The 23,754-nt window shown below is 42.4% G+C and overlaps 1 long non-coding RNA gene across 1 annotated transcript; it reads left to right on the forward strand.

Annotated features, from left to right (window-relative positions):
- Nucleotides 1–3,090: 3,090 nt before the first annotated feature.
- Nucleotides 3,091–16,264, forward strand: LOC138356367 (uncharacterized). Its single transcript, XR_011224391.1, has 3 exons — nt 3,091–3,486; nt 3,931–4,054; nt 5,092–16,264. It is a non-coding gene; the product is annotated as an uncharacterized lncRNA (long non-coding RNA).
- The last annotated feature ends 7,490 nt before the right edge of the window (nt 16,265–23,754 follow it).

The following is a 23,754-nucleotide window of genomic DNA, read 5'->3' on the forward strand; positions in this document are numbered from 1 at the left end:
TTCCCCTCCCTCCTTTTTCTCTTCTCCTTTTCTCATCTCATATCTCCCTTCTGTCTCCTCTCCTCTCCTCTCTCAACTCATATCTCAGTTCTCGCATCTTTTCTCGCCCCACCTTTTCCGGTCCCTAGTTTCTCCTCTCCTCTCCCTCTTTTCTCTTCAAGTCTTATCCTCTCCCTCTTTCCTCTAATATTTCTCGGCTCTTTCTTATCTTCTGTTCTCTCGTATCTCTTTTTGTCGACCTTTTTCCTCTTATTGTGTCCGTACCATCACCCTTTTTGCTCTTCTCGTCTCCTCTTTACCCTCTTTTCTAGCTTATCTACTAATTTCTGTCTTCCCTCTTCTCTCAGTCCTCTCCTCTATTTCTCCCCTTTACTCTCCTTTCAATTTTTCTACTTTATCCTCTTTTGCCTCCTATATCCACTCCCTATCTTTCATCTCCTCTTCTTTGTCCCCACTCTACTCCTTCCTCTCCTTTATCTCATAACTTCTTTATCTTATTTCCTCTTTTCTATTTTTTATTCATCTCATAAATTTTATCCCTGCCCTTGTGTGTCAGAGCGCAATAGAAATTTGTAAATTGAAACATGTATAATCTAATGTAGTTGATTATAACTGATATATATGTGCTTCAGCCTTCAGTTTTATTGTCTAGTGTATGATTCTGTCCTGTGTGACAATGAATACCAGCATCATCCTCACTCTAATAAGGCCTAATTCAATTACGCAGATTAGGCAAAATTTTAATTAAACTTTGTCAGTAAAGATGTTAATAATAATTTCTCATCCCTCCTATTTCCTCTCCTTTTTCTCCTTTCCGTTTCCTCATCCCTCTTTCTCCTTACTCTCCTCTCATCCCTCTCTTTCTCCTTACTCTCCTCTCATCCCTCTCTTTCTCCTCCTTACTCTCCTCTCATCCCTCTCCTCTTTCTCCTTACTCTCCTCATCCCTCTCCTCTTTCTCCTTACTCATCTTTCGTGTCCTCTTTCTCCTTACTCATCTCTCGTGTCCTCTTTCCGCCTCTCCTCTCCTCTCCCTTTTTCTCTTATCTTCTGTCTTCTCTCTTTCTTTCTTTTTTCTTAATGGATATACAGTATTGTATATATACAGTATATTTATTTATTTCCAGAATGCTTACTCTTCTGACTTGCTTGAGCCGTGAAAGACGTGAGCGAACTCTGCAAGAGGTGGTCGAATTCTGCAAGATATGCTGCTTCTTGATATTGTTTTTAAGACTTGACGGATGTTTCTCTCAGGTAGGCTTTTAAATTTATATTTTGGGCAACTTCAATCCCATTCTTTGGTCAGGCTGTTCCTGGTAGGGGACTTTGCTGTTCTCACCTCCTAGGATAGCCTTGGTGGGGGTGGGTGTTATCCTACTCCAGGATAGCTGTTGAGGCCCTCTTGGCCTTGGGCAGCCTTAATGGTTGTATTTGACCCCGGCGGAACACCAATCGCTGCTAGCCAGGGGGAAGGAAGTACTCTCCTCCCTAGGCTAGCCTTGGTGGGGTTGAGTGTTAACCTACTCCAGGATAGCCCTTGGGGCCCTCTTGGCCTCGGGCAGCCTTAATGGTTGTACTTGACTCCGGCGGAACACCAATCGTTGCTAGCCAGGGGGAAGAAGGTACTCTCCTCCCTAGGCTAGCCTTGGTGGGGTTGAGTGTTGACCTACTCCAGGATAGCCCTTGGGGCCCTCTTGGCCTTGGGCAGCCTTAATGGTTGCACTTAACCCCGGCGGGACTCCATTCCCTGCTAGCCAGGGAGGAGGGGGGGGGGGGTCCTCTTCCCCTGGCTAGTCTTCATTCTGCAGCAAACCTTGTTTGCTCCATTTCACCACAGCAGGGTACTTCACTGCAAGCTTCGGAACTTCTTCAACTCTACTAGCCTTGGAAGTTTATTTTCCTCTTCGACTACCGATGGAGCACCTCTTCACCTCCAGGTTACTTTTGGGGCTACAATTACCTCCAAATTAGTCATGGCGATTATCCTCCCCAGTAGCCATGATTGGGATCCTATGTCCCTTCTGGTGTCCATAGAGGCTAGATTTGTTTCTAGCAGTTTAACCATTTCAAAATTATATTTTATGCACTTTGTTTTATTAAAATGCTAATAATTGTTATTTTTCTTTACAGCTTATTTCCCTTATAATTATTTCCGTATAACCTATTCACCTCTATTTTTATAATGGTTTGCATGTAACCTATTTATTTTTTTCAATTGCTTTGTGTATAACCTAAATATTTATGCACATGCTTTCCATGTAGCCTAATCATTTATCAATAGATTTCCCCTACAGGTTAATAATGTTTTGTAATGGTTTTCATTACTATTACCGAATTTTGTGATTCCTTTCCGTATAGGATGTTATTTTTTGTACAGGATAATTTTTTATAGTATGCTTTTTCCCCTAACACCATATTAATTTTTTTCCTGCAGAATACTAATTTTTCCCTTCCAGCATACAATTTTTTTCTTTACAGAATTTAAATGATTTTCTTTTCACCATATTAATTATATTTTTTGTACTTTCAGCTACTAATTTTTTCCTTCCACAACTTAAATGTTTTTCCTTTCAACATGCTAAATGTCTTACTTTTCAGCATAATTTATTTTGTTCTATTGCCTAGCATTAATTTTTGCCCGTTAAGCGTATTAATTTTTTTATTATTACCTTGGCCTAATTAATGCTAAATTGTTCTAACACTATATTAATTTTTTCCCTGCAGAATAAAAATTTCTCCCTTCCAGCATACCATTTTTTATCTTTCAGAATTTACAGAATTTAAATGATTATCTTTTCAGCATATTAATTTTTTTTTTTACTTTCAGCTACTAATTTTTTCCTCCCACAACTTTTAATGTTTTTCCTTTCATAATTGTCTGCCTTTCAGCATAATTTATTTTGTTTTATTGCTTTGTATTAATTTTTGCCCGTTAATCATATTAATTTTTGTATTACCTGTAGCTTAATGCATGTTGAATTGTTTTTCTGCTCAATACAGTTTGTTAATTTAAAATTGTGTGTTTATACTAGTTTTCTTTCAGCTTAATCATTTAAATGTTTAAATTACAGATTTATAATTTTGTTACTGGATTGCTTTCTTGTACTCGAATAATTTCTTTATTGATTTGTTTATTGTATCTATAATCTAATGTACATTGTACAATCTAATAATTGTATCTAATAATAACTTTATTATTATATGACCGTCATAATTTTTAGAACGTTTCAGTTTAGTCGTGTTTGCATTATTTTTCATTGAAATTGTATCATTTATGAGTTATATACACATTTATTGGTGTGACACAGTGGATGTTGTATGTTTTATTTGGTCACTTATATTGAGCAGCATTTGGTCCAGTCAGTAACTGGATGAATGACTACAAGACAGCCTCGCCAATGTTGGTATACCAGTCCAATATCCAGATGGACTCTAGAGGGCTAACTGGTTCAGTTAACATCATTATGATCTACAATCTACATAATAGGTAGGCGTCCTTTAGTTTATCTTATTCAATAAAGTGTAAATTTTGTAATCAAAACAATATATGCATATGATATTTAAGTGTATTAAATATTTTATTAACTTGCTTGTGATGAGCATTACTAATAATAACATGAACAAAATTACTAAGTAAAAATATTTAGTCATTTACGTTTTTTCAAATACAGTGAATGACTTTAGAACCAGTAAGTTCTTACATTGGATTTGTTACGAGTTAATGAAGGTTTCAGACGATCTTCGGTCATTACCATAGCAGACATATGTCAACTGTTCATATTTTCGATTTGGGAGCGTTGTATTTAATTGTGGAAGCCACAGTATTATGACGATGAGTTGACCATTAATCCATCCATCATGATGAGTCAATCAATTAACCATCATGATGAGTCAATTTATTACAATATTTAAAAAAGCAAATATTTTGCAGCGGCATTGTCTTCATTGCTGAAATTCAAGTCTACTCGCAGCCGTGGAGGACTTCAAGCGAGGACACTACCTGCTTAACATTTGTCATTCGAGAAAGAGAATTCAGCTGGCTGTAATGTTTTAGTGTAAGTATTGCACAATATTTAATTAAAAAGCTTGAACAGTAATTTTAGTTGAAGCAAAAGACAACTTATAGTGATATAAATTAACATGGTAAAACTAGTGTTTATTGGTTTCTCAATATGGCAACCCCACAATGTTACAGAAAGCCTTATATGCAGCCTGCTCCCTGCAACATTGAATGAAAATAGGAAGAGGCATTGAGAACCTCTTGGCTAAATATTAAATCCTATGAAAATGGGAAATTTAGATACAAACATTGAGAACCTCTTGGCTAAATATTAAATCTCATGTAAATGGGGAATTTAGATACAAATTTTCTATAATTAAGAACATGTGATAGTATTTAGTGAGGTAGACAAAGACACCAGCTAAGATTGCAGAGAGGTCAAAAGCCACATTTTGGACAGTTAATGGAAGAGATGTAGCTGGATCTTGGACAATTAATGGAAGAGATGTAGCTGGATCTTGGACAATTAATGGAAGAGATGTAGCTGGATCTTGGACAATTAATGGAAGAGATGTAGCTGGATCTTGGACAATTAATGGAAGAGATATAGCTGGATCTTGGACACTTAATGGAAGAGATGCAGAGGGTTAAGGACGGACATATAGTGCTAACCGTACCAGTTTAACTTAATTATGTCCTCCATAGTAGGTAGACCTATACTGATTTGTATTATTAAATTGTAAAATTTTTAAGCAAAGTAGTATATGCATATGAAATTTAAGTATTCTTTTAATAACTTGTGACATTAATCACTATAATTACTTAACTAAAGTGGTTAGTAAAATCATTGTTATTTACGTTTTTCAAATAGTCAATGAATTAAAAACCAGTAAGCTCCTGCATTGAATTTCCTGCGTTGAATTTCTAAGAGTTTATGAGGTTTTCATACCATCTTCGGTCATTACCATAGTAGACATGTCAACTGTTTTCATTTTCGTTTTGTGAGCATTGTATTTAATTGTTGAAGTCACAGTATTATGATGCATTAATCACATCAATGTATTCAAATATTTAAAAGCATATATTTTGCAGATGCAGTCTTCAATGCTGAAATTTAAGTCTACTCGCAGCCGTGGAGGACTTCAAGCGAGGGCACTACCAGTTTAACCTATGTCATTCGAGGAAGAAAATTCAGCCGACTGCAATATTTTAGTGTAAGTATTGCACAGTATTTAATTACAAATTTGAAAAGTAAATTAGTAAACGCTAAAGATGAATTATCAGTGATATAGCCCCGGATATGGTGAAATTAATATTGTAAAACTAGGGTTTGTTATTAGTTTCTCAATCTGGCAACCCCAACAATGTTAAAAGAAGCCCCACATGCAGCTTGCTCCCTGCAACATTCAATGAAAATAGGAAGAGGCATTGTGAACCTCTTTGCAAAGTACCTAATCCCATGAAAATGGGAAATTGGATATTAATTTTCCATGGTTAAGGATTTAATTATTAAATATTTCTTTGGATATTAATTTTCCATGTTGAAGGATTTAATTATTAAATATTTAGTATTTTATTCAGATATAGTAGTGTTGCAAAGAAAACCGCTAAGATTCTGTGAGGAGGTAAAGAGCCACGTTTTGATAGCTAATGAAAGAAACATAGCTGTTTAATGATGGATTGATTTTCAGAATTTACTACAAAACAAATTAGAAACTTAGAAAATTTAAGTTTATTATACTAAACCAAACCTAAATAGAGCCATCTTGACTTAATTTAATCAAACAAACTTATTAAAGGCTCCCTGTGATGGCCTAGATACGAGGAAATGGGTAATGGAATAGATGTTAGGGACTAGACGATGGCTTAGACACTAGTGTCAACAATGATGGAAAAGAGGCGAGGGAATGGGTTATGCATTACTGGCGAGGGCATAGGTGATGGGATGGGGCCACAGGTAAGGGATTGGTTGATGGGGTCTGATGCGGATGACTGGGTGATAGGGACTGGCTGATGGGGCCTGATGCGGATGCCTGGGTGATAGGGACTGGCTGATGGGGTCTGATGCGGATGCCTGGGTGATAGGGACTGGCTGATGGGATCTGATGCGGATGCCTGGGTGATAGGGACTGGCTGATGGGGTCTGAGGCGAGGGGCCGAGTTATAGATGAAGCGAGTGTGGGTGGTGGGCCAGAGGCTAGGGCCTGGAGGATAGGCTACAGGCGAGTCTGGATGATGGGCTATAGGCGAGGGTCTGGACTTATGGTTTACAGGCGAGGGGTCTGGACGATGGACTACAGACGAGTCTGGACGATGGGTTATAGGTGAGTGTCTGGGTAATGGGCTATTGGCAAGGGCCTGGACGATGGGCTACAGGCGAGGGGTCTGGACGATGGGCTATAGGCGAGGGGTCTGAACGATGGACTATAGGCGAGGCAGAGGCTAGGGCCTGGAGGATAGGCTACAGGCAAGTCTGGATGATGGGCTATAGGCGAGGGTCTGGACTTATGGTTTACAGGTGAGGGGTCTGGACGATGGGCTACAGGCGAGGGTCTGGCCAATGGGCTACAGACGAGTCTGGACGATGGGTTATAGGCGAGTGTCTGGGTAATGGGCTATTGGCAAGGGCCTGGAAGATGGGCAACAGGCGAGGGGTCTGGACGATGGGCTATAAGGCGAGGGGTCTGAACGATGGGCTATAGGCGAGGGGTCTGGACGATGGGCCACAAGAAGGGCCTGGTGATGATCCATAGGCTAGGATCTGGGGTGATAGTCCATAGGGTAAATGGTGATGGTCCACAGGCTAAGGTAAATGGCAAAGTCCTGGATGATGTCTAGAGACTAGAGGCAGGGTTATGGGCTACAGGCTAAGGCCTGGATGATGTTCTATAGGCAGGGTGATGGGCTACAGGCTAAAGCCTGGATGATGTCCAAGAAGCTAGTGAGGGTGATGGGCTACAGGCTAAGGCCTGGATGATGTTCTATAGGCAGGATGATGGGCTACAGGCTAAGGCCTGGATGATGTTCTATAGGCAGGGTGATGGGCTACAGGCTAAGGCCTGGATGATGTCCAAGAAGCTAGTCAGGGTGATGGGCTACAGGCTAAGGCCGGGATGATGTTCTATAGGCAGGGTGATGGGCTACAGGGCTAAGGCCTGGATGATGTCCAAGAAGCTAGTGAGGGTGATGGGCTACAGGCTAAGGCCTGGATGATGTCTAGACTTAGAGGCAGGGTGATGAGCTACAGGCTAAGGCCTGGATAATGTCCAAGATGCTAGTGAGGGTGATGGGCTACAGGCTAAGGCCTGGATGATGTTCTATAGGCAGGGTGATGGGCTACAGGCTAAGGCCTGAATGATGTTCTATAGGCAGGGTGATGGGCTACAGGCTAAGGCCTGGATGATGTCCAAGAAGCTAGTGAGGGTGATGGGCTACAGGCTAAGACCTGGATGATGTTCTTTAGGCAGGGTGATGGGCTACAAGCTAAGGCCTGGATGATGTTCTATAAGCAGGGTGATGGGCTACAGGCTAAGGCCTGGATGATGTCCAAGAAGCTAGTGAGGGTGATGGGCTACAGGCTAAGGCCTGGATAATGTTCTTTAGGCAGGGTGATGGGCTACAGGCTAAGGCCTGGATGATGTTCTATAGGCAGGGTGATGGGCTACAGGCTAAGGCCTGGATGATGTTCTATAGGCAGGGTGATGGGCTACAGGCTAAGGCCTTGATGATGTCCAAGAAGCTAGTGAAGGTGATGGGCTACAGGCTAAGGCCTGGATGATGATCTATAGTCAGGGTGATGGGCTACATGCTAAGGACTAGATGATGTATAGAGACTAGAGGCAGGGTGATGGGCTCCAGGCTAAGGCCTGGATGATGTTCTATAGGCAGGGTGATGGGCTACAGGCTAAGGCCTGGATGATGTCCAAGAAGCTAGTGAGGGCGATGGGCTGCAGGCTAAGGCCTGGATGATGTCTAGACTAGAGGCAGGGTGATGAGCTACAGGCTAAGGCCTGGATGATGTCCAAGAAGCTAGTGAGGGTGATGGGCTACAGGCTAAGGCCTGGATGATGTTCTATAGGCAGGGTGATGGGCTACAGGCTAAGGCCTGAGTGATGTTCTATAGGCAGGGTTATGGGCTACAGGCTAAGGCCTGGATGATGTCCAAGAAGCTAGTGAAGGTGATGGGCTACAGGCTAAGGCCTGGATGATGATCTATAGTCAGGGTGATGGGCTACAGGCTAAGGACTAGATGATCTATAGAGACTAGAGGCAGGGTGATGGGCTCCAGGCTAAGGCCTGGATGATGTTCTATAGGCAGGGTAATGGGCTACAGGCTAAGGCCTGGATGATGTTCAATAGGCATGGTGATTGGCTACAGGCTAAGGCCTGGATGATGTCCAAGAAGCTAGTGAGGGTGATGGGCTACAGGCTAAGGCCTGGATGATGTCTAGAGATTAGAGGCAGGGTGATGGGCTCCAGGCTAAGGCCTGGATGATGTTCTAGAGGGAGGGTGATGGGCTACAGGTTAAGGACTAGATGATGTAGAGAGACTAGAGGCAGGGTGATGGGCTCCAGGCTAAGGCCTGGATGATGTCTAGAGGCAGGGTTATGGGCTACAGGCTAAGGCCTGGATGTTCTATAGGCAGGGTGATGGGCTACAGGCTAAAGCCTGGATGATGTCCAAGAATCTAGTGAGGGTGATGGGCTACAGGCTAAGGCCTGGATGATGTTCAATAGGCAGGATGATGGGCTACAGGCTAAGGCCTGGATGATCTATAATCAGGGTGATGGGCTACAGGCTAAGGCCTGGATGATGTTCTATAGGCAGGGTGATGGGCTACAGGCTAAGGCCTGGATGATGTCCAAGAAGCTAGTCAGGGTGATGGGCTACAGGCTAAGGCCTGGGTGATGTTCTTTAGGCAGGGTGATGGGCTACAGGCTAAGGCCTGGATGATGAAATATAGGCAGGGTGATGGGCTAAAGGCTAAGGCCTGGATGATGTTCTATAGGCAGGATGATGGGCTACAGGCTAAGGCCTAGATGATGTTCTATAGGCAGGGTGATGGGCTACAGGCTAAAGCCTGGATGATGTCCAAGAAGCTAGTGAGGGTGATGGGCTACAGGCTAAGGCCTGGATGATGTTCTATAGGCAGGATGATGGGCTACAGGCTAAGGCCTGGATGATCTATAATCAGGGTGATGGGCTACAGGCTAAGGCCTGGATGATGTTCTATAGGCAGGGTGATGGGCTACAGGCTAAGGCCTGGATGATGTCCAAGAAGCTAGTCAGGGTGATGGGCTACAGGCTAAGGCCTGGATGATGTTCTTTAGGCAGGGTGATGGGCTACAGGCTAAGGCCTGGATGATGAAATATAGGCAGGGTGATGGGCTACAGGCTAAGGCCTGGATGATGAAATATAGGCAGGGTGATGGGCTACAGGCTAAGGCCTGGATGATGTTCTATAGGCAGGGTGATGGGCTACAGGCTAAGGCCTGGATGATGTCTAGAGATTAGAGGCAGGGTGATGGACTCCAGGCTAAGGCCTGAATGATGTTCTAGAGGGAGGGTGATGGGCTACAGGTTAAGGACTAGATGATGTATAGAGACTAGAGGCAGGGTGATGGGCTCCAGGCTAAGGCCTGGATGATGTCTAGAGACTAGAGGCAGGGTTATGGGCTACAGGCTACGGCCTGGATGATGTTCTATAGGCAGGGTGATGGACTACAGGCAAAAGCCTGGATGATGTCCAAGAAGCTAGTGTGGGTGATGGGCTACAGGCTAAGGCCTGGATGATGTTCTATAGGCAGGGTGATGGGCTACAGGCTAAGGCCTGGATGATGTTCTATAGGCAGGGTGATGGGCTACAGGCTAAGACCTGGATGATGTCCAAGAAGCTAGTCAGGGTGATGGGCTACAGGCTAAGGCCTGGATGATGTCCTAGAGGCTATAGTCAGGGTGATAGACTACAGGCTAAGGCCTGGATGATGTCTAGAGACTAGAGGCAGGGTGATGGGCTACAGGCTGAGGTCTGGATGATCTAGAGGCTAGAGTCAGGGTGATGGGCTACAGGCTAAGGCCTGGATGATGTCCTTCAGGCTAGTCAGGGTGATGGGCTACTGGGTAAGGCCTGGATGATTTGCTGGAGGCTAGAGTCAGGGTGATGGGCTACAGGCTAAGGCCTAGATGATGTCTAGAGACTAGAGGCAGGGTGATGGGCTACAGGCTAAAGCATGGAAGATGTCCATGAAGCTAGTCAGGGTGATGGGCTACAGGCTGACGCCTGGATGATGTTCTAGAGGCAGGGTGATGGGCTACAGGCTAAGGCCTAGATGATGTATAGAGACTAGAGGCAGGGTGATGGGCTACAGGCTAAGACCTGGATGATGTCCTAGAGGATAGTCAGGGTGATGGGCTACAGGCTAAGGCCTGGATGATGTCCTAGAGGCTAGTCAGGGTGATGGGCTACTGGCTAACGCCTGGATGATGTCCTAGAGGCTAGTCAGGGTGATGGGCTACAGGCTAAGGCCTGGATAATGTTCTAGAGGCTAGAGTCAGGGTGATGGGCTACAAGCTAAGGCCTGGATGATGTCTAGAGGCAGGGTGATGGGCTATAGGTTAAGGCCTTTGTGACATGCTGGAGGCTAGAGTCAGGGTGATGGGCTACAGGCTAAGGCCTGGGAGATGTCTAGAGGCAGGGTGATGGGCTATAGGTTAAGGCCTTTGTGACATGCTGGAGGCTAGAGTCAGGGTGATGGGCTACAAGCTAAGGCCTGGATGATGTCTAGAGGCAGGGTGATGGGCTATAGGTTAAGGCCTTTGTGACATGCTGGGGGCTAGAGGCAGGGTGATGGGCTACAGGCGAGGGGCTCGTTTATGGGCAATACGCGAGAACGTGAATGATAGGCAACACGCAAGATCCTGCGTGATGGGTAGGACCTCCATTACCCCTACACAGGTAGGGGTAATGGATGTGTCGACATGATAAATACACTAGGACGCAGGGAACGCATGATGGACTAGAGTCAAGGTAAAGCATGATGGACTAGAGCCAAGAGAAAGCATAAGGGACTAGAGCCAAGGGAAAGCATGAGGGACTAGCGCCAAGGGAAAGCATGAGGGACTAGAGCCAAGAGAAAGCATGAGGGACTAGCGCCAAGGGAAAGCATGAGGGACTAGAGCCAAGGGAAAGCATGAGGGACTAGCGCCAAGGGAAAGCATGAGGGACTAGAGCCAAGGGAAAGCATGATGGACTAAAGCCAAGGGAAAGCATGATGGACTACAGCCAAGGGAAAGCATGATGGACTACAGCCAAGGGAAAGCATGATGGACTAGAGCCAAGGGAAAGCATGATGGATTAGAGCCAAGGGAAAGCGTGATGCACTAGAAGCAAGGGGAAGCGTGATGGGCTAGAGGCAATAGAAAGCATTATGGACTAGAGGCAAAGGAAAGCGTTATGGACAAGAAAGGAGGAAATGGGTGATGGACTGCCAGCTAAAATCTAGGGTGGTGGACTATAAGTGAGGGAATGAGTGATGGACTAGAAACTAGGGTAATAGTCGAGATACTAGGGTCTGGTGTGATAGACTAAAGGCAAGGGTCCGGGTGATAGGCTGGAAGCGAGTATCAGGTTGATGGGACTTAGGCAAAGGTTTGTGGTGATGGGACTAAGGCGAAGGCTTGGGATGATGGGACTCAGGCGAAGGCTTGAGATGATGGGACTCAGGCAAAGGCTTGGGATGATGGGACTCAGGCGAAGGCTTGGGATGATGGGACTCAGGCGAAGGCTTGGTGTGATGAGACAAAGGCAAAGGCTTGGTGTGATAAGGCAAAGGCTTGATGTGATGAGACAAAGGCAAAGGCTTGGTGTGATGAGGCAAAGGCTTGGTGTGATGAGACTGGCAAAGTCTTGATGTGATTAGATAAAGGCGAAGGCTTGGTGTGATGAGACAAAGGCGAAGGCTTGGTGTGATGAGACTCTGGCAAAGTCTCGATGAGATGAGATAAAGGCGAAGGCTTGGTGTGATGAGATAAAGGCGAAGGCTTGGTGTGATGAGACTGGCAAAGTCTTGATGTGATGAGATAAAGGCAAAGGCTTGGTGTGATGAGACAAAGGCGAAGGCTTGGTGTGATAAGACTCTGGCAAAGTCTTGATGAGATGAGATAAAGGCGAAGGCTTGGTGTGATGAGACAAAGGCGAAGGCTTGGTGTGATGAGACTCTGGCAAAGTCTTGATGTGATGAGAAAGGCAAAGGCTTGATGTCATGAGACAAAGGCGAAGGCTTGGAGTGATGAGACAAAGACGAAGGCTTGGTGTGAAGAGACTGGCAAAGTCTTGATTTGATGAGATAAAGGCAAAGGCTTGGTGTGATGAGACTCTGGCAAAGTCTTGATGTGATGAGATAAAGGCAAAGGCTTGATGTCATGAGACAAAGGCGAAGGCTTGGAGTGATGAGACAAAGACGAAGGCTTGGTGTGAAGAGACTGGCAAAGTCTTGATGTGATGAGATAGAGGCAAAGGCTTGGTGTGATGAGATAAAGGCAAAGGCTTGGTGTGATGAGATAAAGAAGGCTTGGTGTGATGAGATTTAGGCGAAGGCTTGGTGTGATGAGATTCAGGCGAAGGCTTGGTGTGATGAGGCAAAGGTTTGGTGTGATGAGGCAAAGGTTTGGTGTGATGAGATTCAGGCGAAGGCTTGGTGTGATGGAACTCTGGTAAAGATTTGATGTGATTAAAGGCTTGGTGTGATGGGACTCTGGTCAAGATTTGATGTGATTAGATTCAGGCGAAGGCTTGGTGTGATGAGATTCAGACGAAGGTTTGGTTTGATTAGATTCAGGCGAAGGCTTGGTGTGATGAGATTCAGACGAAGGTTTGGTTTGATTAGATTCAGGTGAAGGTTTGGTTTGATTAGATTCAGACGAAGGTTTGGTTTGATTAGATTCAGGCGAAGGCTTGGTGTGATGAGATTTAGGCGAAGGCTTGGTGTGATGAGATTCAAGCGAAGGCTTGGTGTGATAAGGCAAAGGTTTGGTGTGATGAGATTCAGGCGAAGGTTTGGTTTGATTAGATTCAGGCGAAGGCTTGGTGTAGTGAGGTCCAGGCGAAGGCTTGGTGTGATGAGACTGGCGTGATGGGACTCTGGCGAAGGCTTGGGGTGATGTGACTCTTTCAAGGTGAAAAGCCGCATCCAGGGATCTGGGAAAGGTTCTGGGTGGTGGGCCACAGGCGAATGTCTTTATGACGAGCCATAGCCGAGAGCCTTCGCGATGGCCCAAAAACGAGGGCTTTCACGATGGACTAGAAGTGAGAGAATAGTCTAGGTGATAGGTCTCAGGCGATTCATGATGCACAACAGGGGACGACATGAGTATTGGGCGACAGGCGAGGGCCTAGTTGATGGGCTATAGGGGCTTGGGTGATGAGCCATAGTGAAGGGCTTGGGTGATGGGCCACACTCGAGGGGTCTGGATGATTGACTTGAAGGCGATGACCTTGATGGGCTAGGGTCTGGGAGATGGGTTAGAGGCGAAAAGCTTTGTGATCGGTTAAATGCTAGGGTGTGGGTTATAGGCTACAAGCGAGGGCTTGGGCTATGAGTCACAGGCGGGGGCTTTGGTTATGAGTCACAGGCGAGGACTTGGGTGATGGATCACAGGCGAAGGCCTTGATCATAGGTCTGAGTTAAGAGCCCGTGTGGTATTCTAGAAGCGAGTGTCATGATGATGGGAAGCCAGAGAATGGATGTTGGGCTGGAAGCAAGGGTTGGGGATTATAAGTGAAAGTACGGGTTATGGTCTGCAAGTGTTCAGATGGTGGAGTATAAGCAAGTGCCACGATGATGGTCTGAAGGCGAGGGTCTGAGTTATGGAATAGAATCAAGAGCATGAATGATGGTCTAAAAGCGGGCCTGGTGGGTGAACTAGAAGTGACGGTCAAGAACAGAGGGTCTGTCTTGGGTGATGGATCACAGGCGAAGGCCTTGGTCAGTTAAGAGCCCGTGTGGTAGGCTAGAAGCGAGTGTCATAATGATGGGAAGCCAGAGAATGGATGTTGGACTGGACGCAAGGGTTGGGGATTATAAGTGAAAGTACGGGTTATGGTCTGCAAGTGTTTAGATGGTGGAGTATAAGCAAGTGCCACGATGATGGTCTGAAGGCGAGGGTCTTGAGTTATGGAATGGAATCAAGAGCATGAATGATGGTCTAAAAGCGGGCCTGGTAGGTGAACTAAAAGTGACGGTCAAGAATAGAGGGTCTGTTTGATGGAGTAGAACCGAGGGACCTGCGAGATAGAAACTCTGTGAGCAGGAACTACGGCATGATCTCCCGCACTACATCACTGAATGCCCAGTTATTAGACCTTTCAGACCAGTTGGCATGAGGTACCTGGAGCTTTGCAATTACTTTATTCACTCTCGTATTCTTGAAGATATCCTCACAGTATACCCAAAATTTGCCAGTGCAGGCTATTAAACACATGGCTCTGTATGACTAACCATCCTGCGAGATGGGGACTTGTATTACCACTGCTACCTTATTCAATCTTGTGTTGTTGATATCCTCAAAATGCATCCGGAGTCTGCCAGTGCAGACCGCTTATCACATGCCTCTGTATGACTAACCATCCTGCGAGATGGGGACTTGTATTACCACTGCTACCTTATTCAATCTTGTGTTGTTGATATCCTCAAAATGCATCCGAAGTCTGCCAGTGCAGACCGCTTATCACAAGCCTCTGTATGACTAACCATCCTGTGTGATGGGGATTTTATAGCATCACCTAGTTAGCTTTTTTGACACACGGTACTCCACTTCATATAGTCTAGGGTATAGTCACCAATTATGGAGATAATTCTAATCTCATAATCAACTAATCTCTATGGAGACATTGCTGACCTAGAGAGCGTGCAGGCGCTCTTCCTTTACTGATATAATCCACTCAGTAAAACATCTTTTTTTTTTTTTTTTTTTTTTTGGAGATATATACAAGAGTTGTTACATTCTTGTACAGCCACTAGTACGCGTAGCGTTTCGGGCAAGTCCTTAATCCTATGGTCCCTGGAATACGATCCCCTGCTGCGAAGAATCGTTTTTTCATCCAAGTACACATTTTACTGTTGCGTTAAACAGAGGCTACAGTTAAGGAATTGCGCCCAGTAAATCCTCCCCGGCCAGGATACGAACCCATGACATAGCGCTCGCGGAACGCCAGGCGAGTGTCTTACCACTACACCACGGAGACTGTGGACCGAAATTCTAGTAATCTAAATTACTGGGACCGACTAAAGAGCCTAAACCTGTTCTCCCTTTAGCACAGGCGGGAGAGATACATAATAATTTACACGTGGAAAATAATTGAGGGGCTGGTCCCAAACCTGCACACAGAAATAACACCACATGAGACCAGAAGACATGGCAGGATGTGCAGAATACCCCCGTTGAAAAGCAGAGGTGCAACAGGTACTCTGAGAGAGAACTCTATCAACATCAGAGGCCCGAGACTGTTCAACACGCTTCCACTACACATAAGGGGCATAACTGGCAAACCCCTCACAGTGTTCAAGAGAGAACTGGATAAGCACCTCCAAAGGATACCTGATCAACCAGGCTGTGACTCATACGTCAGGCTGCGAGCAGCCGCGTCTAACAGCCTGGTTGATCAGTCCAGCAACCAGGAGGCCTGGTCGACGACCGGGCCGCGAGGACACTAAGCCCCGGAAGCACCTCAAGGTAAGGTAAGGTAGGTAGGGTAGCTGCACTAATGCAGATGTACCTCATAACTTAAAAAAAAAAAAAATGCGAGATAGACTAGAACTCCAATTCCTGGTTAGTCATTTAAACTTGCCATGGTGTCTTTTCAGTCAGTTAATTATCTACAGTATCTGGTTTGTCAACCCAGCCAGAGCTTACTATTCAGCTGAGTGAAATAAGTTAATGCACTGCTGTTGCTGTAGTCAACAATCTGGCAGTGCAGTCTAGATCACGATGTGTCTATGTGTTCATCCTATCCTATCCTCTTTGTTTTGTCCCTGCCACTCCTTGTGGGTGGTCGTCAGCATATCACCATCAGCTTGCTGTTGGTGAGTGATTTTTGGTGGTAACCTAGCTACCACTGAAAATCCCGAAGTACCTCTACAAGATATTTTTATTTCTTTTATAAAAGAAATTTAAATTGAATGTAGGTTCGTGGTTTAGGGTTCCACGCAACAAAGGTTTGTGTCCTTACTGAAGATTTCACATTAGTGATTTCTTCATGTAGGATACCCTTTGGACGAATACCCCTGGTCCGGCTCGTAGTCGCAGACCTCATCGTGGTGAGCCGGTGAACATAGAATAGCATGACTCCTCACTTTAAAAGTTATTGGGACTGATCTTTACAGTAATTGGTGAATATATTAAAAAAAAATACAGCTCATTTATTACAATAACAATGAATATTTTTTATTCCACTAATTTGTAGAAGCAACATTTTATTTATCAGTTATCAAGTACAGTAGTTCTATATCAGATTAAACTAATTTTCATCTCTAATACTTAAATAGGAAGTTAATGCTATTCTATGGCCAACATGCGACTTGTTTATTGACATTTTAGTACTGGAATGAGGGTGAATGGCATACCAGTTTCTTATTAACTACAACATTTCACAATTTAAAAAATAATTTGTTTTAATAGTACTAGAACAAACATTTAATGATTTAGTACACTTTGGTAAATATCAAAAATGTATATTTTGATAAATATAAAAAATGTAAATTATCAGTTTCTGATCAATAGTGTAGAGAACCTTGATTCTTGTCCACTTCATGACCACAGCCCAGTATAAAAATGTTTGTATTTTAATTGTGTTCAATTATAAAATAAGTTTTCCTCATCTTTGAAGTTTTTCTACCCGTTTTTCGAAAACTTACAATTTATCTTAATTTCACACATTTTGAATCACCATTACATTATACGTATACGAATATCAATGCGAGATCTAAGATGAAGTGACACAATAACTGGTATTTTGTTAATAATGGTAAAAGTTATATCTGATACCAGAGTCGACACAACCTTTGATGCAAGTCTTAGTTAATAATAGTTTGGGCGTTACAGCAGAGGTGACGTTCATGTACAACACCTGAAGATACTTAACGAAATTCGACTCTGATTATAATCAACAAATTCATATATAATCTACAATTTGACTTCGGTAAGTACCGTAGAATTATAAAACTGCCCGAACGAATATATTACAAATTGTTTCATTGCAGGCAAATACATACTTCCGAAGTGTATGACTTATATTCTAACTCGATTACATACCTTTGGCATAACAACCGATTGATTGCTGGGCAGGGAAAACATTTTTACATTTTTCTTACACTAGACCGTTGGTTCACCCAGCTGTAAATATTTTTGGGCAATGGTCCATTTTTGTACATTCGACTAGTTGTTTTTATAAGAATTTTCATTTTGAGAGGATAGGTTGTCATAATAATTGTTCCTATTTTCTAGCTTATGATTGGTAAAATTTATAAATCTGAAAAATATGTGGGTCGTGTTTATTGTAATGTTTCACTGAAATATCTGCTGAATATTTCAGTTTTAAGATCGGATCAAACTAGTTGAATGCAACTGCAGCACAGGTATTAGTATCGAACGTAAAGTTGTTTCAGCAATAGGTCTTTCATATCTTTAGCCCTTAATACTGTATGTGACAGCTATCTCTTAACATGTTTTATTTTCATGTGTACATCTATTTATGCACATTTTATGGTTACGGTAAATATTTCGATGATAAATATGTGCATTCTCACTTAACACAGTTGCGGTCATGTTTTACAGCTAACGAAGGATTTGCATGAAATTTTAGGTTTTAAGGTGAACAGTCAATCTTGAAATATAACTAGTTGAGAAATTGCATAAATTTGAGTTAACATAATTAGTCACGTAATGACTACATCAGTACTAGGAAAAGATGGTGATAATGAAATTATATTAGCTACATATTTAGAATGTACAATACCACGTGAGCATTTCAAGCCAATTTGTATACGATACAGTGCAAGCACTTTCTGTAAGCTCACACTATGAAAGTTTCATACTTTTTTTTTTTACCTCATTTACCACTACACCAGTTTTTTTTTTAAGTATAATAATCGGAGTACAACCCTTGTAACTCTAAAGGAAATTTGCTTTAATTAAAAATAATTTATTAAAACAAATTTGGGTTCCAAGTTACAAGGTTGTAGTCTATAATACTGAAAATAGTACTTTGCCAATGAACATTTGAGTTTGTTCCTATGGCCACTGTTTTAGATTCAGTTACTCTGAACAAAAGTTCCAAGTAACGGTGAATACCAGAATTATCCTCACTAATAAATAAGACTTAATTGAATTCCTCAGTGATTGATTGAAATATGATTCAAACTTGCAGAATTAAAGAACAATATACGAGGTAGAAAGAAATAACCTATATCGCGAAGAGAGGTGAATAGATGAAACCTTGAAAAAACAGATGTATCAGAGACACGTAAGAAAGTACTCATTCAGTGAGGGTGGTAAGCAAGTGGAAGTCGGTAATATATAGTTAAGAACATACGGTATATCATTGAACAATCTTTTACAAGATAATTAAAAGGTCCAAGAGTTACATGTAACCTTTTCTCAGTGAGTTAAGTAAGCATAATTAGGCAAGCACACAAAACGGTCATATCTCTCTCCCACTCAGTACGGTACATGAGGCGTCGCCCACTGCTGCTACACCCTCCGGCAAGCACGCCCATGCTTAAGTCTCCACTCACGCCGTCCCACACACCCATCTCCAGATATATAGCATTGTACGCTCACGTCTAGTCCGCCCCCGCATGTCAACTCCCACACGCCCAAGCTTGTATTTCTGCTACCGCATGCCCACCCATACAGGCTCATGCACACTCCCACGCCCGTGTACACTTCTCTGGTCACCTTGACTCACCTCGGAGCACTTTTTGACCCCTTCCCATGTCCGGGTGCTGATCTGAAGACAGGACCCCCATGAATTTGACTACGTTAAAGAATCTGGGGCCTTCATGAATTTGTCATAGAAGTGTGGAAAAGAATTGGCTCTATCTTTATACCATACCAGATAAGTGGTTCTAGGAGACCTGACTAAGGTTTGGTACTAGACCAACCAAGGGATTCGTCCTGGGAGACCAGACAAGAGGCTGGTTCTAGGATGTCAGACAAGGTGTTGTTTCCAGGAGACTAGACAGTGATGATTCTACGTGTGTAGACAAGGGTTGGTGCCAAGTGACCATATAAAAAGTGCTAGGATAAAATAAAAACTGAATGGTAGATCATGCAGTGTTGAAGCTAGAAAGTTCAAGAAGGTTATATGGGAATTGGGAGATCATAAAAATGCTAGGAGACGAAAATAAATACACGATAAAAGGAATATGTATATAACATGGATCAGTGGATGATAAGCTGCTAGGATATTAGGAATGGGTATGAGAAGACCAAAATGTGGTACTGGAAGTACAAGTGGTAGCCAAAAGAAGACCAATGAATAAATACTTAAAAGAAATAAGGGCTATCAACAAAAAGAAATAAGGGCTATCAACACTAGAAAAACTGGTGCAGGGTAAGTATCTAAGGGATGATACAAGAATCAAGGGGGATAGGGCTAAGAAATCATTTTAAAGGGAGAACTACTGACGCACTGGTAGAGTGATGTAGAAATATTAAACTAAGGTGGCACTGGTAGAGCAATGTAGAAATATTAAACCAAGGTAGCACAGGAGCAAGTGTACCCCGGTAAGTGGTTGGTTGGTGGTAGTGGGAGATGAATGGTAATCCTATCAGTCAACTGTGCTTATATTACTGTACGTACAAGGGTTGAGCTGGGTGGAAGAGCACCCAGTTATTGTTAATTACACTACGCTAAGAAAAACTATAAAAAATTGGCAATTCTTGAAATAAAAGATTCTGATAAATAATGATCAGAGGGTGATCACTTCCAACCACAGCTGTTTTGAAGAAATTTACAACATTAAATTATTGTGGATACAATACACAAATTCTACACCCCCCAAAAAATTATTCCATATATTATAAATCTTTAGAGGGTATCGTTTGCAACGATACCATGTCTGGCAATGCCAGTAATATTAAAGCAGCTACGCATTTTCGCTTTTGAGATATCGTAAAGGTATCAGCACCCCCACCCCCTCACCATTTCCTTGATTTAAACTGCAAAAAGTGTGTGAGAGTACAACAGGCTCGCCATAGCCCGTGCTACTAGGAACTTTTGTTCCTAATAGCTAAATCTAAAACAACAGCAACATGTTAAAATGTGTCAATAGGGGTTGCTGCACGGACCCAAAAGGAATCTGCCTTACCATACAAAAGTCGAAGGTTTAATGCTGATACGCAGTCCAGATAATGCATAGAAACAAAATTACTTGTTGCATCACTTAAACTATGTACATAGTGAAGTAATGCACGATGATGCCAAACATGGTATTGAATTGAGTGTTACCAGCAGCGATGGTCTCAAGTTGTATAGTCAACAGAATAACGTTTCTGAGATAGGAATTTATGTAAAACAAAGTGTGAGCCACGCCTCTCCTTTATAAGCTTTAGAAACCCTTTTCTAATTACACAAGTTCTTAGATTTCTTAAAATCTTTGTGAGGATGGGAAGAAGCTAGGTAAAGATATTAGAACGCTATACACGTCAGATCATGAAGTATAACTGACAGCAGGGATACGGAATCTTCGAAGGAGGTTATTTTTATACAGTTTAGCTGGACAAACCCATCAGATGAAACTGGTGTACCCTTCACAAGCCATGGGCTTCTTCCTTCCAGACAGTTAAAACAGTGGACGTCAGTGACTAAATGAAGAGGGCGTGATGGATTATTTTGTATTTTTTTCTTGTCTTGAAATGCACGAATTTACATACCGGGCCTACATATCCTGTACTCGCATACCCCCGGACTTACTCGTATCTAGAATTACGAAACTGATTAATCTTTTTAAACCAGATGACCCAAGCTCATACCCAAGTTAACCTCACAATTGTGCATTTGTCTTGTCCATACCAACACCGCCCTGGCCGGGGCATGAACTCTCGACACTGGAGGCCAAGGTCAGTGCTCTAACTACTAGGCTAGTGGCAGGTACGATATAAATAAATTTGACTTTTAGTTGATGATGTGCTTCCAGTAAGAAAATATGCACGAAGTGTCTAGTTGGTATACCCCAGAAAGGCAAAGAGGTGGTTGAATATTGTGTTGAAGGATACTAGAAGATATAAACCTCACATCTTCATGTCCCCTTAAAAATGCCAAGGTTATGTTTCAGCTAGGTATTTATATTGGACGAAAAACATTGGTTAAAATCCCTTGCTATAGTAATCACGAATAATCTTACTTTAATGATAAATATTTTTTGTTGGTTAGCGAAATTTAGTGAAACAAATATAAATTAGCGTATTTAGCTAGGTACCCGAATTTGTGGTAGACAACGTTCCCTATACACGGTCTTAAGTATTTAAATGGGATTATCTTATAACTTTACTTTTCTATCTGCTGCAGGCGTCTTATTATGTGAACAAATCTTATCAGGTAACTTTACAGTTTGTATTCATATTTAGTATTCTTACCGCGACGAATACAAATTAGAAATTGTAACTTGAAAAAATTTACGGTTATGAACATGTTCAATCCTGTGTTAACTGTAAAAGAATTTGATTGTGAAGTAAAGGCTCCTAGCATTGTACTGCCTAAAATTAAAGATAACGTGTTGCTTGTAAAAGAGAACACGCTAATAACTGGAGACAACACTGTCACTACGTTTATACTGATTTAAAGACAAAATCCACAAAAGTCTTCATGATCTCGATTCTTGTTAGTGGAAAATGTTTATAAGTTTGTGACTAGCATATATTGGCAGTCCATCATGCTGTACAAAATAGTATGTTGATTATATACGTTGTGGTTAGATGTATCATCGGTTGGTTCGTTTAGCCTAGACTTTGCTCAATATTAAATGCGCACAGGGTGGTTTGAACAAATATTATATTTTCTCTGGGAATATAGCACTGTGTTTACTGACTGCTTGATGTTGCATTGTAGTTTTCAACTTTGGTAATGTATGGACATCTCATTGTATTTTTAAGGTCATTGTTATGTTTTCGTTATTATGCAAGCACTAAAAAAAATGATTTTAGATTTTATTCCACAACATAGGGATTACAACAATTTTCTACTGTATTATGCTATACGTTAACATCGCAGCAGGAAAAACACACACACTATCTGGGCAAGACTGAAGTTAGTTGTTTCATTTACTATGCGTCCCATACTCAGAACTCCTAGGTTCATTTAGCTAAGCAAGTAACAATTTTACGAAACTAGTTACACCATTTATATACATGTCAATAGTCTTTTATATCACAAGTGATTACAGAAGTTGGCCCATAAAAGCCCCTATGCAGAACAATTTACATCTGTGGTGAGCTAGTTACTAATACTCCACACTCCTATCTAATTGTTGGCAAGTTTACAGCCATGTGCAGGCCCTACTTATAGTAAGCAAGCTTTGGATATACAGTATGGCTAGAATTTCTGGCAGTACATCGTTTTTAATGAAGTACTTATACATTTCTTGAACATAACTTTGTCGAACTGCTTATTCAAAATTTGCATTTTATCAAGTTTAAATGGTATTGCATACTAGAATGTGCTGAGTAGTTAGGCCAAATTTGGGTTAGGTTCTGTTAACAATTATTGGTTTTTGCAATACGTGAATGAAGCATTTAGAGAGATGCGATTCGAGCAGAGGACCTGAAAGAAGTACTGATCGAAAAAAAATGTTACGTCATCAGTTGTGAGTCGTGTCTGAAGTGTTTTTCTTCCATAAAGGGAGTTTGGTGGGTGGATGCTCGAGCAGTTGGCCATATATAGCATACTATGAATATGGCATGCAATCATATCAGCTCACAAACAACCACGTTTTTCTATGCGTAGGTCGATAGGTTAGGTTCGCGCGTTTACTACGACGGTTTTTGTTGTGGCTGCTCAAGAGAACGGGCTGAACTCATAAAGGCACTTGTAGCGGAGCCTAACCCCAGCAGTAGCAACGTCTAGACGTTTGCTAACTTTATTGGATGATTCACAGATGTGTGGCTCTTCCTGCATAATAAAAGATGATAGATGGAACAACTGGTGTGAATTTCATTTTGTATCACGTCTACTAGATTTTATTGCAGTTTAAATATTACTTCTCTCAGACTACTTAAATGAAATCCAAAATGGTAATCAATTCCCTCTTTAATAAAAGAGTCCAACGACTTTGGCTGGATGTTAGAGCGACGGTCTCGCTTCATGCATGTTGGCGTTCAATCTCCGACCGTCCAAGTGGTTGGGCACCAATCCTTTCCCCTCGTCCTATCCCAACTCCTTGTCCTGTTCTGATCAAGTGTGGTGACAAGGCTGTCGGGTTTCTGATGTTTGACAGCAACAAGGTAGATAGATGGATATGCTGTATAAGATCAATCTAAATAAACGCCTTGAATTGCAGTCATGCGAGAACAAGTCGGCAAGTCGGATACATCCGAAATCCCGGTTTAAAACGGTCTCTCCACATGTGTAGTAACGTGTTCTGGATCTAGGTCAACCCTCAAATCGAAACTAAACAAGCTAATCTTACTTCATTGATTACATAAATCAATAACACTAAGGAAAGACTTTAAATTGAAAACTTATGTATATCCTCCATAAT

The sequence above is a fragment of the Procambarus clarkii genome, chromosome 7, assembly GCF_040958095.1.
Source record: "Procambarus clarkii isolate CNS0578487 chromosome 7, FALCON_Pclarkii_2.0, whole genome shotgun sequence".
NCBI lineage: Eukaryota > Metazoa > Arthropoda > Malacostraca > Decapoda > Cambaridae > Procambarus > Procambarus clarkii.